Raw genomic sequence first — 20,031 nt, forward strand, 5'->3', positions numbered from 1 at the left:
CATCCTCAGTGATTGATGGCAACAAGGATTTTATGAACCACACAGCTAAAAGTTGATAGGGAACATATGTCTTAACCATTCGACGACAATGCCGCCACTCATGAATATGATCTGATATATGGGTAGTAGTAGTCTGTTTAAAGTTGGTTAAGATTTCTGTTCTAGTCTTGTATTTGATAGGTAACTGGAAGTGGGTCAAAAAAGTAGTGGCTAAAGTGGTGAAATTATAGAAAAAAGCTCTTGGTAATTCAATGTACCATTTAGCAGCTGGACCAATGAGTGTTCTTTGGAATAGACGAAGTCTGACCAAATCGTCATTTAAGGAGTTTGATGAATACCACAAATGAAAGGTCATAACATGATTTGATGGGTCTTCTCTAGGCTTTCTGTTAAACTTCGGAATGTCAGATGATAACTTATGCGGAATTACCGGCCACTAAGGTGCATATAAGATTGGATCATTAGTTAGCCGATTTAAATCTGGAAATTCTAAATTTGCTACAAATGGCAACTGTCAATTCAAGTCAGCTTGAGCATACCCTGGATATGATGGAATTGCCTGAGCAATAGGTCTTTGCATACCGACATAGGGCATCTGCATTTGGTAACCTTGGTATGGTTGTTGAACAAAACCAGTATAAGGTGGTTGTTGATAACCAGGTTGAATGTGTGGTTGTCCATAACCTGCAAAGCCTTGTTCACTAGGACCTTGGTAAGCTTGAGATTGACCAAAACCAGGTTGAGCTTGTGAAACAAGTCCAAACTGGGGTTGGAACTGCTGGAATTGGGGTTGTTGAAATTGAGGCTGCCACGATTGTTGAATCAACTGTTGTTGTTGTTGGTACAACTGTTGTGGATTTAACGGTTGTTGCTGTCCAACAATGAAAGGTTGGCCAGGTTGTGAATAAACTATACTAGTGTAAGCCTGGGTCAGTCCAGATAAGGGTACACTAACCTGAGGTTGTTGCTGAACTCCAGAAATAAGTGGTTTTTGTACAACAACTTGAGGAACTTGAACTTCTTGACTTGAAACTTGTGATTGCAAGGTAGAAGGATCAGTTTGAACAAGTTGAGATACAACAATTTGAACTTGTGACTGTGGTATAGTAGTAACAATAGGTGTAGTGGGAATAGCTAACACAGTTTGCATTGGTTGTGTTAGATACACAAGCCTTGGTTGAACTGGCATTGTTGGTTTCCATTGACAAACTATAATTCCATATTGACTTGAATACTGTGGGATATTACCATATGGTAGTCCCCCGGAATAAGGAGGATACGGTGAATAAGCATATTGCTCTCCATATGGTGGCAATCCAATATTTAATGGATACATAGGTCTTTGTTGACTAGATTGCCCAGCTTGATACTGATATGCAGGATCAAACTGTTGAGTTCCCATTAGAGAAGAACCAGGTAAAATTCCGGTTGAGGACATGGGTGATGACCATGGTGTAGAAGCAACCCCTGAGTGGGTTCCAGACAATGATTGGTAACCAATCGGGATGGACGATTCACCATACAGGTGCGACTCAGGTGTGGTAGAAAACATCGAAGAGGTTACAATAGAATATTTTGTTGCAGCTGCATCAGATGATACAGTCTGGGATGTTGACGGTTGTTCAACCATAGTTAACTGACCCAAAAGTTGTCCTAAAGATTCGATGGGTACTTGAAAAGAATTAGGATCAAATGAAGCGAAGAAATCAAGAGTATTAGGGTAAAGATAAAACCCAGTTCCAAAGTGAAACGAGGTTCCAGGTGTGAAATCTTCTTCCAATTCCTCCGCTATAGCAATTAAAACTGGTGGAAGAACTTCACCATCAGGTCCGTAAAAGATTCTGGTGTTGCTGAAGTTGAAGTTTCAATAGTTACTGATGTATGAGGGGTAACTGGTTGATCGTCTTCCAGTAAAGTAACAACTTCTGAATGTTCAAATTTGAAGTCCAGATGTTCGGGTAAATGAACAACAATTTCAGTAAGAGGTTTTTGAACAATTTCAGGTTCAGATGTAACTTTTGTTTGAACTGGGATAGATTCTGGATTCACTTTTGGTTGAACTAATTCAAGTTCAGAAGTACTTTCTTGTTGAACAATTTCAAGTTGAGGATCAACCTGTTGTTGAACAAATTCGGTTACTGTTTCACTAGGATCAATGCTAATGTCCTCAGGTAATTGTGAAACTTCTTCTTCAGGAATGGATGTACCAGAAATAGTTGGAGTAACTGAAGTCTCTGTACTTATCGAAATAGACGATTCAGGTAACTCAGATGAAGAACTAGGAGTTCTTGATGTACTAGACTCAGTTAAGTGAGACCGCTTTGCCCGAATTGGTGTCGCTTCGGGAGGCAAAGGTGGTTTGCTCACTGTTCTCCGCAAACGACAAGGTATGGGTTGATGTTCCTCCACGATTGCTGATTAACTTTATTATCAAAAAAAAAAAAACAAAAAGGGTTATACTAGGCAAAAGGTTTACCAAGCAACTGTGAACAGCAGAATACCTCCTAGCAAACTAAGAAGTACGGGCAGGCAATCTCTCCGAATGCTGTGTTCAGTGTATCACAATTTACAAGGTGGCCGACTCGGTTACTTAAGGATGGATAGCAACCTAGATTTGTCCTCCCATATATACCCAAAGGTACGTGGAGGCCCAGTCTGTATAAGCGCCGTCTAATGCAAAACCGCACAGTGAGAGCATTCCCATATACTTTACGTATTGTAACACCGCCCTATATACCCGAAGGTACGTGGGAAAGCTACAATATACTCATGTACATGGAATGAGGTATCACACTCGGGATGTATTGCAAACAAGTTAGCGACAACTGCTTTGTTTTACGATGCTGAAACACGTCTCTAGTCTAGAACCACTAAATGTTTTCGTTAATGACAATGCTCCATTAGGTAAATTGATGTTTATTTTAAGTTGATCTTGCTTAGGAATTTTCCTTTCAACTTCACTACGTGATGTATTATGAAATTCCTAGGGATGCAACTATCATGATAAGCATTCTTTCCATTCAATTTAATGATGAAAATCCTAGCTACTTAGGGATAGAGCAATCAGATTTCTTTTGATCAAAGAGCAAAAAGCACAATCTAAATGCAAATTCCCTACACTATTCCTATCAGCACACAAAAACTTTTTCAATGAAACATGCATGTATTTATTTTCGATTTCCCTTAATGTGAATGAACAAAAAGGAAAACTAATGCACAATCGATCAATAAACTCTTTTCCTAAAAATGACGATTTTGTGACAATTTCTTTTCAAGGAAAGGAATACTTTATGACACTTTCGTTTTCAAATAAATGAGGAATTACGACACTTTCAACGAAAAGACTAATCATATGCACACATCAATCAATCGATCTTTCATGAATGAAGATTTTACGACAATTCAATTTTCAAAGGAAAAGACGATTTTATGACACTTTCTTTTGCTAAGGATCAATTGACCAAAAACTAACTTTCAACTATAGATTGAAAATGACAAAGTAAATACATAAAAAACGTTTATCAATCCTAGTATAAATAGTGCCAGGTAAGGAGATGAAAAACTATTTTCAGAGACAAGACATCATTGACATTTAGCAAATCATTCAAATAGGAGAAAATTGGCACAAAATTTCAGTTCCTAGATGGAAAACTGACCCTCAAGGGATCAAAGCAGGTAGCAGTGAGAGACAATGCAGTTCAGCACACTGGCTCTATGCGGGAAGTGCATTGTAGTGCACTGTGTCCTTCATTGGGTTGTGTTGGTGACAGTAAGCCATTTTGAAGGCAATTTTGACACCATTTTGACTCAATTTTCAATGAAAGAAGACTAAACTTCAATCAACGACCACAAGTACATTTTATAGAAATGTCTTAAGAGGCTGATAAGCTACTAAGATGGATGATCGTTCCCTAGTATGGTTGCCAATTTTTTTTGGGAAGTTTTAGTTTCTACGGATAAACGCTTAAACCCCTAGACTAGTAGCTAAGTCCAGAACAACAGTGCAAAGAATTCTCTACTTGTTCTATGACCAATAGATTAAATAAGAGGTAAAGAAGCCTACCTGAAGCTTTCGCTTACTCCTTATCTCCCTTTACCAATTCTGTCGCTCCTTTCTGTACTTAATCCGCTTGATGAGTACTTGCACACAGACAGAAGACAAAAACCGATCAAAGCATATGATAATGATCTATTGATTAAACACAGTATGGAATCAAGTACATAGTACACATATGAAAGCATCAATGGACAATACAAACATATGGAGTAAGCTTTGAACACTTTCTTAGTAAAAGGAAGAGTTACAACCCAATTTAGAAAGTAGAAGTAGATTCTATTGGCTTTCGCTGGTTGAAAGTAGAAGTAGATTCTTGTCCAGTGCTTTAGTACAATATTGTATGAGCTTGTGAATCTACATGATTTTCTACACTTACAAAGCTTAAAATATATAAAAAATTACCAATATCACAGTTTGTGGCACGCCATTTCCATATTGGATCTATACTGACATGTCCTAAGGACACATGGCATAACTCTGTAGTGCCACATGTCACTCATTTTTACAATTTTATACCTCATAAAATACCTTGTTCACTTGACACATGTCATCCACATGGACCATCCATGTCACTTTGCCACATCATGCTGCCACGTCAGTTGCCTTTGCCACTTGTCATCTGCGTCGACTTGCTACATCATATTGGGCTGGTACTCAGGTATCTTGGTGTCGTTAAGATTTTCTAATCTTGTCCTGATATGATTAATTAGTATTAACCTTGTTTAATTAAGTTTTTAAGTATTGTTTAGTGACTATGATTAAGTGTCATCATGATCATTATAAATTATTGTTTCCTTGTTATAATTTGTTTTTTAGCCTTTTAAAGAATTATGTATTGGACCACACTATGGGAAAGTTATACCGATCTCTATTGAGATGAGGTGTCACTAGACCATACCGGGCACAACTCACAACTTACTAGGTTGTGCCTGCTGTGTAGTACTCAACCACTTTCCCAGATGCCTCGTTTCTCGAGATCACATACTCAGTACCATGATCCCTCAGATTACATATTCCAATCCTGCATTTCCCCCTTGGCCAATATCTCCTCACGCCAGAATATCCTTGGTCCATTAGCTATTGTTTTCCCTAAGATTATATGCTCCAATAATTCATCTCCCCGACACCATTTCCCCTAGTGCCTTGTTTCTTTGTATTGTTCCATCGGGCTGGTAGGTTTAAAATATGGATTAAATGTCAATTAAACATTGAATAACACATTGATTAATGACTTAATTAAAGGGACTATTAACTAATCCCAAGCATATTGTTTGACATGTTTTATGTAGAATCACCTTATTTCAAAGGCACTGGTTATTTCACCAATTCAATGAAATATTTAATAAATCGGTGTTGCTTCTATTGTGCACTTTGCAATATGGTTAAACTTGTTCAGAGCGTGGCACATAAAGGTTCACCATGAATGTACACCAAGGTTCTCATAATTAAACAAGAATATGTGTTCTCTATCTTTCAGACATTTTTAATCCTTTGAACAAACTGAACTAATATATACATAATCCATTGCTTTCAAATAAGATAGTAGGAGAACATAGCTCCTCATATCCATTATAAACTAAATATTGAACGGTATAGTCCATAAACTCATTAATATCCATATACACACAAAATTTCATATCAAACATAGTATAACAATGAACATCACCATTCATGATTGAAATACACAAATGCAATATACTTTATGTATCACTTAAGTTGGCTAGAAATTGAATGAGGGACTTGGCACTCTCCACCCAACCATAGGCTATCTACACCATAACTTTCTTGCAACTGACCACCCCCGAGGCAGATCAAATGTCCAAGGATATGCTTACTAAGGGAATTCACATCAAAGTCTTCATTAAACACTCAAAATATGGAGCCCATTGCGTAGGTGGTTTGTCGACTTCCCTCTAGCAACAAGCACCAAGGTGGTTTATCAATTATACCTACAACAAGCACCATGGTGGTTTATCAACTATTTCTTAGCAATAAACACCGCAATGGCTAACTCTTTCCTCTAAATTCATTCACAGGGATTCACCCAAGGTTCAAATGGGGTATTGCTTAGTCTCAGGATTGGAATCCAGTGTCTTGTTGATCTATTAGTTGTATTTTCATAATAAGAAACATAGGGGTTTGCAATCCATTGTCCAAGTGGTTTAGCATATACTCAGAAAGCACCAAGTGACCCATGTTTCCCTGTCCAAGTGGTTTATCAACTATACATAAATCACCATAGTGATTTAATCATTCACTGAGCTCCCATTGAACACATAGGCTTAGACAACATAGTCTAGTGGCCTTTGGAAATTCACAGGGGTATAACTCTTGCACACGGATATGTATACAAGATCATATGCCACTCTTCCTTCTTCTACCAATCTCCAACCACACCCATGCTCCAATGATCTTCAATGAGGGCCATAAAAACATTTCGCTCTAGAGAGCCAATGCCAAAATTAACTTCCGTGAGAGAGTCCACCTGACACCAAAGAGATCCTTCTCTTCTATTGTGCACCCATATCCTTTCTTCCAACATTTTTTTTTTGTGTCTGAGAGGTTACAAGATTTCATCCTTTAGGTGTGAGGGGGATGGGAACCATCCTCTTCCCCACCACCCCAATCACAGCTCATAACTTGACTGTCAACAAGTGCCTAAATTATGTATACATCACCCCGTCCAATCACATATCATAAATTAATTTGTCAGACAATTAGGTCAGGTAGGTCTACAAATGGTAGTTCATCATTTAAATTCAGGGATGGGTTTCATGGCCTTTCAAGCAAGAAAGAAAGCTCCCCCAGGAAATGGATTTTGTAAGTTCATCCCATCCTTCAGTGGCCCATAACAAAAATTCAATTTAAGTATTTAAAACATGTTATGCAACCAACTCACAAACAATCGAACATGGTTCTTATTCCCATGCTAGCATTTCAATCACATTACAAAAATGGGGGTAAATGCAAGGTATGGTACAAATGGTATGCCACACTTAGTAAATGTGTTTTCCTCCAATCGTAAGTATAATATTTAGGACATGTCATCTTAAAGTAAGGAGTAGTTGTAAATCTAGAAAATATCAAGGCCATAATGGAGTGGCCCACCGCTCGAAATGTTATCGAGGTCAGATCCTTCATGGGTTGGACATGTATTACTAGTAATTCATTCAGGGTTTTTGTTAAGTCCCTATAATACTAATGTATTCCCCTTATTGTTATTGTTAGGTTATCCCCCTATTGTTATTTTTGTGCCCATGTATTCCCCATATTGTTATTTTTTTGCCCCATAGAAGCCCACTATTATTATTTTTGTGCCCTTACATTATTATTGCTATGTAGGCTCTGATTATATTGTGACCCCTTAGACTCCTATATATACCAAGGGGGTCTTATCATTTGTATCATCCAAGAATTGTTCATTTATGTAATGTAAAGGAGGTTTCCCCCTCAAAGAGAAATTTTTTTAAGTTGTTTATCTATCTCTTCTTCTATTTTGTACACTGGTTGCATAACATTTGGTATCAGATCTTTGGATGCTAGGGTTCTTCTTCTTCACAAATGTCATCTTGGAATTTTCACTATAATTTTTTTCTACGAGGATTAAAAAACTTAAATTGCAACCACATGGAGCTGAAATATTGGTGAGCTTCGTATATGAATTTCAGATCTTGGTACCCTATATTTTTGGAGATATGATCCAAGGAAGTTAGGTTTTTTGTAGGCTCCAGAATTTCATCTCAAACAGGTGACCTAGGGAAAATCATCATAACTTTCTCTCCAAGCATCGGATTTGAATTTTGTAAAAAGGTGATACAAATTACATGGAATGTAGTTCTTTGTGTATCAATTTCAATACCTAAGGTTGAAACAGTGACACATGGTACTCAATACAAGTTGGATCTACGGAACGAGTCTATAATCAATCCATAATGGGAGATTGCACATAGCTCTTTCTTGAAGAATCCAATCTCAGCCTGAATTATGGGATTAGAAAGAAGACTTAGAGGGCTACCAAAGGACCAGATTTTAGAACTTGGAGAGCCAAAGTTACATAGATACAACAATTTCAATATTGAGCTCCTAAAAATCAAGAAAAATATGTGTATTTTTTAAAAAAATTGCATAAATTTTGTTTGAAAAATTTGTTTGAAGTGATTCCAAGGGCATAGTGAAGTATAAATGTAGTTGTTTGATTCCAAAATTCTTCGAAGCAAAATAATGGACACACCTAGTAAGCAACCAAAAAACTCTACTATGACGCATGAAAAAGAGGAAGAAATGCAACGTGATATATCAAAATTACAAGACCAAGTGCAACAAATTTTGCTCTCGCAAAGAGTAACCAAAAATGAAATGGAAACTTTGAAGAATTGTTTAAAAGCAAAGATGGAAGATTTGAAGGATGGAATGAATGTTAATATGGAAGGTTTGAAGGAAAATCTGGAAGGTTTGAAGGAAGGTTTGCAAAGTTGATACAAGAAAGGCTTCTTAATGGTGACAAGGTATTCCATGAAACTCATGATGACAATAAAAAGAATGCTAATAATGACTTTAAAGACTCTAACTTTGGGTTGAACACCAACCAAATTCCTAATATCGATATGAGGAAGTTTGATGGCAAGGATCCAGTAACATGGATGCTATAGAGGGAGCATTATTTTGATCTCCATGATGTGGAACACACACAAAAGGCACACATTGCAACTTTATATTTAGAACCCAATCAGTTTGTATGATATCGTTGGCTTTGTTCTCGTAAACCACTTGTGACTTGGTCAATTTTTACGGAGGAAATGATATCAAATTATGAGGATACAAAGAGAAACACCAAGTTCTTTATCCAATTGATAAACCTCAAACAAAAGGGTTCAATGGTGGAGCACATTGAGGACTTCAAAAAATTGAATATCAAGGTAACTGATATTCCAAAGGAGCATAGGATTGATGTATTCATAGGGAATTTAAAGAATAACATCCAACAAGATGCTCCCCTTTGGGAACTCGATTCATTGGAGAAGGCATTCATGGTGGCAAGAAAAGTTGAAAGAAAAATTATGGCAACAAGGAAGTCTACCACTCACAACTATAAAGATGGAAGTGTTGTTACTCCTAGCCTCCCACAACCTACAATGTTGACACCACAACAATTGGAGGAAAAAAGAGCAAAGGGGATTTGTTACAGTTGAGATAAAAAATACACTAAAGGTCATAAGTGTGTTGAGAAGAAATTAATTTACATATATTGTGAAGACGAGGAAGAAAAGGAATAAGAACATCAAAAGAGGAGGATATACACCAGGAATCGACCCCAGAGAAAGAATAAATGAATTTGAACATATCTTGTAATTCCTTGGCAAGAATTACCACTCCTCAAACTCTAAAGATAGAAGGATTATCAAGAAGAAACATGTAATAATGTTGATTGATTCGGGTAGTACCCATAATTTTATTAATTGTAAGACAACCAAGGAATTGAATTGCTTCCTATATCCAACACCAGAGTGTCAAGTGATGGTTGCAAATGGAGGAACTATAAATTGATCTAGAAAGTGTCATAATATCAAGCTAGGCATGGGGGAATATGTATTGAATAGTCAAATGCTTTCTATTCCATGGGTAGTGCTGATGTTGTACTAGGAGTCCAATGGTTACAATCTTTGGGGACGATAGCCTTTAATTTTCAAGAACTTTTCTTGAAATTTTTTGGGAAGGAAAGGAAGTTGAATTAAGGGGTATCACAGAGAAACTAGGAAAGATAATCAACTTTAATGGCATGAAAAATCTTTTAAAGAAATAAAAACGGGGTGCAATTTCACAATTATGTTCACTAGAGGTTCAAACATCAAAATCTTCTATTTCTCCAAATCTACAAAAAGTCTTGGACAATCATTCCAAGGTATGGGAGACACACAAAGGCCTCCCTCTTATTCGTGATCATGATATTCATTTGATTATGGGAAGTGTTCCTCCAAACATCCAGCCTTACATATATCCCTATGCCCAAAAGAGTGAAATTGAACGTATGGTTGCAAAAATGATAGAGGTTGGTATAATTCAACCTAGTCAAAGTTCTTTCTCTGCTCTAGTAGTATTGGTGCACAAGAAAGATGGATCATGGCATATGTGTCCGGATTATAGGGAGCTCAAAAAGCTCACTATTAAAGATAAATTTCCCATTCATGTCATTGATGAATTTTTGTATGAATTACATGAAGCAATTTACTTCACCAAGTTGGATCTTCGTTCAAGATATCATAAAATTAGAAGGAAGATTGAAGACATTCCAAAAAATACATTTAGAACTCATGAGGGTCATTATGAATTTTTGGTTATGTCTTTTGGCCTTACTAATGCACCTTCCACATTTTAAGGTTTGATGAATTCCATTTTCAAACCCTTCCTTAGAAAATTTGTGTTAGTATTTTTTTATGATATACAAATCTACAACAAGTCTTGGAAGGATCATGTTCAACATGTTGACAGAGTGCTCAAACTATTGGAGGAGAAACAATTATATGAAAAAACCTCCAAATGTTTCTTTGTAGTACAAGAGGTGGAATATTTGGGTCGTATTATATCTCATGAAGGTGTTAAGGTAGACCCTAACAAAATTAAACCCAATGAGGAATGGAAAATCCCCACAACCATAAAGCATTTATAAGGATTTCTCGGGTTGACAGGGTATTATCGTGAGTTTTTTTAAGAATTATGGGAGAATATTAACACCTCTAACAATATTACTAAAAAAAGATGAATTTTCTTGGACTTCTAGAAGTGACTAAATCCTTTGAACATCTTAAAGAGGCAACGTGTCAAGCATCGACTTTAGCTACTCTAGAATTCACAAAAACCTTTATTGTGGAATGTGATGCCTTAGGAAATGGAATTGGTGTTGTTTTAATGCAAGAAAGAAGACCCATTGCTTTTGAAGGGCATCCAATCAAAGGAACGTATTTACACAAACCTATTTATGAGAAGGAAATGTTGGAAATACTACATGTACTAAAGCAATGATGACCTTACCTAATGGGAAGACACTTCAAGGTAAAATAAGATCATGATAGCCTTAAATAATTTTTGGAACAAATATTATCTTTAGAAGAGAAACAAAAATGGGTCACAAAGATGTTAGGTTATGACTTTGAAATCATCTACAAAAATGGGAAGCAAAATGTTGTTGCAAATGCACTCTCAAGAAAGGATGAGGATGTGGAAGTATTTGTTTGTGCCATTTCTACTATCCAACTTGATTGGATAACTGAAGCAAGGGATGAATGGAAGAATGATAAAGAGGTGTGGACATTCAAAAGTTGTAGCAAGATCCCAGTACAACTCATACATTTAGCTAGAAAAATGATTCATTATGGTTCAAAGATCACTTATATCTTTGTAAGAATTCCCAAGTCAAACAAAAAGATTCTTTTGGAATTGCACCCCCCCAGGAAGGCACTCAGGATTTTTAAAAACTTACCACAGGGTCAAGAAGGAATTTTTTTGGGATGGCCTTCAATATGATATTCAAAAGTTTGTGGCAGTATGTTTGGTTTGCCAAAAAATAAAGTTGAGACAATTAAGATCCGAGGTCTGTTAAAACATTTAGTTATTCCAAGTCAATGTTGGGAAGAGGTCTCAATGGATTTTATCACAAGTTTACCCAAGTCTAAAGGAAAGAGTATCATCAGGATGGTAGTTGATAGACTTACTAGGTATGCAAATTTTTGTGCATTATATCATCCTTTTAAAGCAGTACAATTGCTACTGCGTTTGTGGAAAGAATTTAAAATCTACATGGAAACTGTAGAAATTCCTTGTAGATTCAAACTGTAAATTGTAATATGCTAAAAAAATTGACTTGATTCTACTCTTCTCATCAATGGAGAAAATAAACGATCGATGGAATCATGTAGCATATAAGAGAAAGAATTCAATCACACATAACACAGTGATGTTATAAGGAAAGCCACAACTAAAAACCCCTGCTATCTGTATATTGCATTAATAAAAAAATGTGAGAAGATTATAATGCTTTGCTCAAGCTTGAGCAACCTCTGCACTATCTTTATCTATCTCACTACCAACCTGTGCACAAGCTTCGCTTGGCACACCTTTCTCTCACAAGATCCACAGACAAACTTGTGCTTCCTATTTCTTGGTCTCACCAACTCATGTGTTATCACAAAAAATGATCATCTAGCCATAATTTACTAGATGGATCGTGTTAGAGCTAGATTTGTCTCAGGCTGAAAAGACAAGGTTCTAGGTCCACTTCAAACCACGCTCAGCCTCGTAGCTAGCCCTACGAGGACAGGAGAGGGCTCTCTCTAGGTCAATCTCAGCGAAAGATACTCAATGGGACTGGAGATGACTGATTTAGCAATTGATTTTAGGCTAGGTATTAAGTGCAAAGGATTTGAGTTGAGTTTTTTAGGGTTTTGTTGAGAAAAATGGGAAAGGCAAATTGGGCTTAGGGATGAGGCACAGTTTCTGCAGAGTTCTGATTGGGACAAGGAAGGCAATAGTTTTGATGCTTTCAAATTGAGTGAATGAATAGATTAGACCGGTGAGGAGTTAAGGAGAGCAAGAGAGTCTCATGAATTCTCCTTAAACAGATGAAAACATGAAAATTTAAACAAATTCAAAGGCAGAGCATAGCAGTTATGGATTCTACCTTAATCACTCATTTGTTCAAATTCAGAAGAAGAAGCATGAAAATGATACACATAACACTAATGAACTTACAATTACTCAGAGAAGCACACCATCAAAACATAAAGCCACATGGATCCCAAACAGTGCTACAAAACCCTGGTCTTTCCTTTGCCAAAAATGCAGAAAATGAATGTACAATAGAGTGCCAAACTTTTCCCAAGAGTCCAACCTGAAAATGACTGAGAAATTACATCATATAGACAAGCCAAACCTATTCCCTTGCCTCTAGGGGTCGAGCTCATCATTCTAGGAGTTGTTTGAACTAATTCTAAACAAGGAACTGAAAACTAGGTATTCAAACAACTTACTCCTATATGCTAGGAAACTGATTCATTCACTCACATTTCACCGTTTGGTGAATGAATCTTCTAGAACAAGTAAAACTGTGCCAATATTACATCATGGTTGTCAAATTACATCATGAAAGGTCAAAAATAACACCAAGAAGCAAAAATGGTCAAAACTGGGCGAATTGCTGAGCTGAACAATGAAAAACAAGCAAAAATTCTCTATGCGCCGCGCCAAAATCTGTATGCATCGCGCCAATTTGGAGTTGATTTTGAGGCACTTCATGAAGTCCAAATTGAGCCCAAGTGTGCTTGTTGGAAAGCCTTGCCTGTCTAATTTCCAACCCAAGTGGAATTTTTCAATTTTGATGTCATTTTCCCCTCCACAACTTCAATCTCCCAAGGCTGCTTTTTGTGTGTCAAAATAGGGGCAGAGAGGTCTTTTTTGAGTGTTTTTGACCTCCTGGGGACTCAAAACTTGCCCAAACTTCTTGGCCATGCACCAGTAGCCATGATTTTTCATAAAAAATCCAAAAATATAATTTTTTTTCCATTTGGAGCTTCCTATTATAAGCGCGCGCCACGTGGCGCGACGCACAAGGAGAAAAACCCTGTTTTTTTGTGCAAAAAAAATTTCCAAAATACAAAAATTGCTCCAAATTTCTTTAAATTTGGACTGAAGGTGCCTCATCAAGCATCATGCTCAGCCAAATAGGCTTCGGCCAAGATTTGGAGTCTATCCTCCCTTTTATGGCGTTTTAGTGCCCTCCTGGTGCATGCAGTTTCAGTTGTAAAGTCACTGTCTTGGTCATATGATGTGTCGGTGTCCATCTCCATGGTGCTGCAAGGTGTATGTCAAGTGTATGTTTGATTTGTTGACAATGAGAAATGAAGGCTTGATGTCTTTGTCTCCAAGTGCCAAATATGCCAAAGGGAAATGAGGGGCTGTGAGGAATATGGAACAGAGGGTATAATGGAGGAGGGTAAGGATATGGTTCAATCAAGTGAAGTCTGCAATGTGAGGACAGTCACTTGATTGTGTTTTAGGAGTGTGAGGTTTGGGGATTTAGGAATTTTCAAATGGTATGGGAAAGAGAGAGTAATAGGGTATGGTAGGGTTTAGGGATAGGAAAATAGGACTTTAGAAATAAGTGATTTGGGATGTAGAGGAACAGGGGATTTAATAAGGATGATGGGTTTAAAGTGAGGGAAAGATAGTGGAGAATTAAAGGATTATTAGGGATAGACTTAGTTAGGGAGGTATGGGATGTTATGGGAATTTTGTATAGGGTTAGGAGTTTTTGTATAGGGTTAGGGTTTGGAGTTTTACATTGGGAAATTTTGTGAAAGGGAATTTGGGATATGGGATGGGGTTTTAGTAATTTTAGGGGGGTAGGGAACAATGAAATCAGGGAAAAAAGGAATAAGGAAGACAAGAGAATGATGGAAAGAGAAAACTTGATGGAAAACAATTTTTGAAACCCTAAACAACACTTTTCACATGAAGATTTTAACATGGTAGGGTTTGAGATTTTGTTTTGGCATTCACCATCCATCAACCACCATAAATTGCATGAAAAACTCCTTCACTAGCAAGGAAGAGGGCTTAAATTAATTGCACACTAGAAGAGTTGAGTGATTTTGGCAATTTGAGGGAGTTTTTGAGAGAAATCAGGCTTTTTAGCCTAGTGCACCGCGCCAGTGTAAATTTACACTGGAAAATTTCTCCCAGTGCCCCGCGCCTTCCTAGTGCGTCGTGCCTTTTTCTAGGTGACTTTTGGAGGCCTTCCCGGTGTCTAAATTGGGTGAAGGATAGCTTGTTGGAAAGGTATTTGATTCTAATTTCTAACCCAAGTAGAATGTTTCAATTTGGAGTTCATTTTCCCTGTCCAAAATCAAATCTCCCAAGACTGGTCAAAATGTGCCAAATGAGGCTGCCTCAAGGCAGTATGCTGTTGCAGTCAACTTTTGAATGCCTTCCTCAACTCAAAATTGAGCTCATGATAGCTCATTGGAAATATCTTTGTGTCTAGTTATCATTTGACTCTTCAAGCAAGTCATTTGGCCAACCAATCTAGGAGAAAACCTGATTTTCCCAAGGTCACTTCAGAGGTGCATCAATTCTCCCGAGGCGATTGTATTTTTGACATTTCTCTAAAACCATGACACCTGTGTAAAAGTGAAGGAGGTTTTTCTTCCTTGGCCCGTTGTGGACAACAACCTCTCTCATGTTTCAAAAATTCATCTTTTATTGCTCCAAAACATCATTTTAGTGAAACCTATCTCGATGTGTGGAACAGGGGATTTGTCGAAATGAAGCGAAATGAAGGGAATAAAGGGGCTTCTAAATTATTGAGGAAAATTTTCTAGGTGGGGAGGGATGTTAGGAAACAAGGGAAAGTGGAATCTCAGAATTTGAGTGAGGGGAAGGGGTCCAAAAGGGCAAAACACAGGCCTAGCCTAGAAAATAGGGTTTGTAGCAAGAAAATAGGGTTTGAGCGAAAATGAGGAATTTGAGGGATATCAGTGATGGGAAGTGCTTAATAAGGTACATTAAGGATAGGGGAAGGTGTATGAACATCCGGATACAAGTTTTGCTGATGATATGACCATCCAAGAGAAATTGCCTTCAAAACCCTAGGAGAGGGAAATGAACCTTACCTAGGCGCAACTGAAGCATGAGCAAGGTGTAAAATGACCCAGTGGAACTTAACATGATGATGATAACCCTATGAATGATGGTACACTCAGCTAAACGGTGACAAGGACCGACATTTGGACAACTTTGACAGGAGTAAAAGCAAACCCTAGACCTAATGCCTAGTGACCAAATTTTGCTTGAAGACTCACTGAAATGACAAAATTTGACCTTGACACTTCAAAATCACTTTGTAAGAGCGTGTTTGATCACTGGAGGAAGGCTACAAAGACTGACACTAACATTGGCTCCAATGGGGATGGTATCTCCTTAGAGGTGCCAAGAACGACAGATCTTTGGGAGAGCAGACCAATGCCTTATCCATTGGGCAATGGAGTCAAAAACTCAAGTTGAAAGGCATGACTGAAAACTAACAACTTGACAACACAAACTGACTCTCACTCAACTAAAAACTGACTCGGTACTTAAACACAACCGAAAAACTGGAAATGATGCTCAAGGTTGAGCTTATTCATCAAAACCTACTCTAACAGTTTCATTCATCAGCTGATCAAGTGAAATGAAACAACCAATGCAACCAAGCAAGTATTCCTTCTGCTATTTGAATTCTACGCAAGTGCTCGCTTATGAACAACAAGAGAGAATTACTGAAAGGCAACTCCCATGACAACTTGGAAATAGATCCGTTGAATGCATTGGATTCTCTATCCGCCTCCAAAAACACTGCATAAGGATCTAGAAATTCATGGACACTAGGACTTAGCTCATCCAATGGATTACTTCTCTTCTCTTCATACCATGAATGCAAACTTTGATCTGAGCTTTGTGACGAGACTCCTGCTGAAAACGACAAAGAAACCAGCTGTCGGGTCAAGTTTATATCAGTACACATTTCAGGCTCACATGTAGTCAATGGAGAAGGACTTTGACTGCAAACCTCATCCAAAACATCAGCTATTGGATCATGAAAAACTTGAAAAGACTGCTGCAACCCATTTTCTATTGGTTCCAATGTGATTACATGATTGCCTACATGCTGCTCATTCTTCACTGAAGATGTACTATGCAATTTTCCCTTCAAAAACTGAAATGATTCGAAACAAAATGGTATGGAATCATCTTGCATCATCTGAGCATATGTTCCAGCTTCCAAGTCTTTATTTGCAACTTGACAATCAAAGGCATTCGGGGGCTGCAAATCTGGATATGAAAAGTCTTGAACAAGGTTTTCATTGCCCTCAAGATGATCCAAATCAAGACTTGTTGATAGCTGATTTCTAATTGCATGGAAGTTGTCTCTGATGAACTGACACGAAGAAAAACAAAAAGGCAAAGATCCTTCACTTACTTCAAAATTTGCTGCAATTTCCTCGTCACTGTCATAGCTGATATGTGATGGACGAACATTGTATTCAAGCTGATGTAAGTAAAATTCCTCCTCCCACAAATTAGCTGCTGATTTGTCTGCAAGATTAGCTTCTGTTTGGAGAACATAATCATCATCATCATACTGATCAAACTGAGGCAAATCATCATTATAAAACACATCATCAAGCATACATGTCATATCAATAGTTCTCTCTTCTCCAAGATGATCTACAAAACAATCATTATCAGATCTATGACAACTAGGATAAGAAACAAAATGTTTTGGAGCGGCCATTTGTTCTTCTTCAATCAGTGAGCCATGGGCTTGAACATCGTAATCATTCCTTGCGGTGATCCTTTGCATCATCTCTTCCACTGCACTTGCCAACATGTTAAGCTTTACCTCTAGAGATGTCGATTCCTCCGAATCTATATTTTTCATCTCTTCTTCCTTCAACCTTGCCGTTCGGATCAGCAAGTGAGCCTCTACATTTACTGCACTGTTCTGCATCGCTTCAAGTGTTGTGATATTCCTTTCTCTCAGCTGAAACTCCATTTCCGGATCAAAGGCACCCGGATATTGCAAGAGAGCAGATCTAGGATGAGGTCTTATATCAACGGGCATTGAATAATAAACTTGATTAAATCTGGCAGAAAACTATTGTACTGTCTCCCCTGGCAGTCTTTTCAGCTGGTTATACTCTTCTATAATCAAGAAAAGGTTCTGTCCGATCATCCACCTGTCGAGAAAAACTTTGACGAATTGCTGGAAATCTGAGATGCTCACATCAAGCAGGGTTTTGAACCAACTCTTGACTTTGCCTTGCAAAGAAAGAGCAAAAAGCCTAATGCTAACATCTTCTTCATCAACTTCAAAAAAGTCTAGAAAAGACTCAAAATTCTGCACATGTTGCTCAGCATTGACATTCTTACTTTCACCATGAAACCTCGGCAAGTATAGATCATAGTTTTTGGGGAAAGCATGAAGAACAGAAGGTAAAACAAGAAGTTTATACCGATCTGGAATTTTATAAGGTATAGGGGTATGTACAGAAGGTATAGAATCAGTCTTGGTCTCTTGGGGCTCATCAATTTGAAGATGGTCATCACAAGATTCAGAAGAAGGGCCTTGATCAAGCTCAAAGGCATGCAAATCTTTAGTATTCACAATCTTCAAAGGGAAAGAATCAACTGCAGGCCTGGGATATTTTCTCAAATATAGTATACTTTGCAAAACATTCTTGACATTCTCGGGAAAAGAGAAGAAATAATTTATAACAAAGAACAAAATGTCTTGGATAAAATTCCAACTTGAATATCTGATTAGTCCATATTGTCGTTTAATGTTTCTGCTGGTCAAGATCATCCTCCAGTGGAGTCTTTAGATATGATCTCAAACTAATTTAGAGTCACCATGTGAATGATTTCAGCCTTGCCAGTGTCTGATCGTTGTCCACCATCAACAATCAGATCTAAACTTGATACATGTACTGGGGCAATTAACAAGTTAGATGTCACGTTTACAAGCTAGACCGGAGATTGACTGAAGCAACGCTTATCTAATTCCGCTAATGCAAAGAAAAAGCGTTTCGAAGGCTACCTAGCATAACTTCAGGCTCCGTCTGTAGCTATAAAAAAAATTACATCAACAAGAAAACCATTTTCTTCCCCAATATGGTTGCCACTATGTTAGAGCCTAGATTTGTCTCAGGCTGAAAAGACAAGGTTCTAGGTCCACATCAAACCACGCTCAGCCTCGTAGCTAGCCCTACAAGGACAGGAGAGGGCTCTCTCCAGGTCAATCTTAGCGAAAGATACTCAATGGGGTTGGAGATGACTGATTTAGCAACTGATTTTAGGCTAGGTATTAAGTGCAAAGGATTTGAGTTGAGTTTTTTAGGGTTTTGTTGAGAAAAATGGGAAAGGCAAATTGGGGTCGGGGATGAGGCACAATTTCTGCAGAGTTCCGATTGGGACAAGGAAGGCAATCGTTTTGATGCTTTTAAATTGAGTGAATGAATAGATCAGACTGGTGAGGAGTTAAGGAGAGCAAGAGAGTCTCAAGAATTCTCCTTAAACAATTGAAAACATGAAAATTTAAACAAATTCAAAGGCAGAGCATAATAGTTATGGATTCTACCTTAACCACTCATTTGTTCAAAATCAGAAGAAGAAGCATGAAAATGATACACATAACACTAATGAACTTACAATTACTCAGAGAAGCACACCATCAAAACATAAAACCACATGGATCCCAAACAGTGCTGCAAAACCTTGGTCTTTCCTTTGCCAAAAATGCAGAAAATGAATGTACAATAGAGTGCCAAACTTTTCCCAAGAGTCCAACCCTGAAAATGACTGAGAAATTACATCATATAGACAATCCAAACCTATTCCCTTGCCTCTAGGGGTCGATCCCATCATTCTAGGAGTTGTTTGAACTAATTCTAAACAAGGAACTGAAAACTAGGTATTCAAACAACTTACCCCTATATGCTAGGAAACTGATTCATTCACTCACATTTCACCTTTTGGTGAATGAATCTTCTAGAACAAGTAAAAATGTGCCAATATTACATCATGGTTGTCAAATTACATCATGAAAGGTCAAAAATAACACCAAGAAGCAAAACTGGTCAAAACTGGGCGAATTGCTGAGCTGAATAGTGAAAAACAAGCCAAAATTCTCTATGCGCCGCACCAAAATCTGTATGCGTCGCGCTACTTTGGAGCTGATTTTGAGGCACTTCCTGAAGTCCAAATTGAGCCCAAGTATACTTGTTGGAAAGCCCTGCCTGTCTACTTTCCAACTGAAGTGGAATTTTTCAATTTGGATGTCATTTTCCCCTCCAAAACGTCAATCTCCCAAGACTACTTTCTGTGTGTCAAAATAGCAGCAGAGAGGTCATTTTTTGAGTGTTTTTGACCTCCTAGGGACTCAAAAC

Source organism: Pinus tabuliformis, chromosome 9 (assembly GCF_031772625.1).
Source record: "Pinus tabuliformis cultivar Carrire ecotype Pingquan chromosome 9, CPIR1, whole genome shotgun sequence".
Lineage (NCBI taxonomy): Eukaryota > Viridiplantae > Streptophyta > Pinopsida > Pinales > Pinaceae > Pinus > Pinus tabuliformis.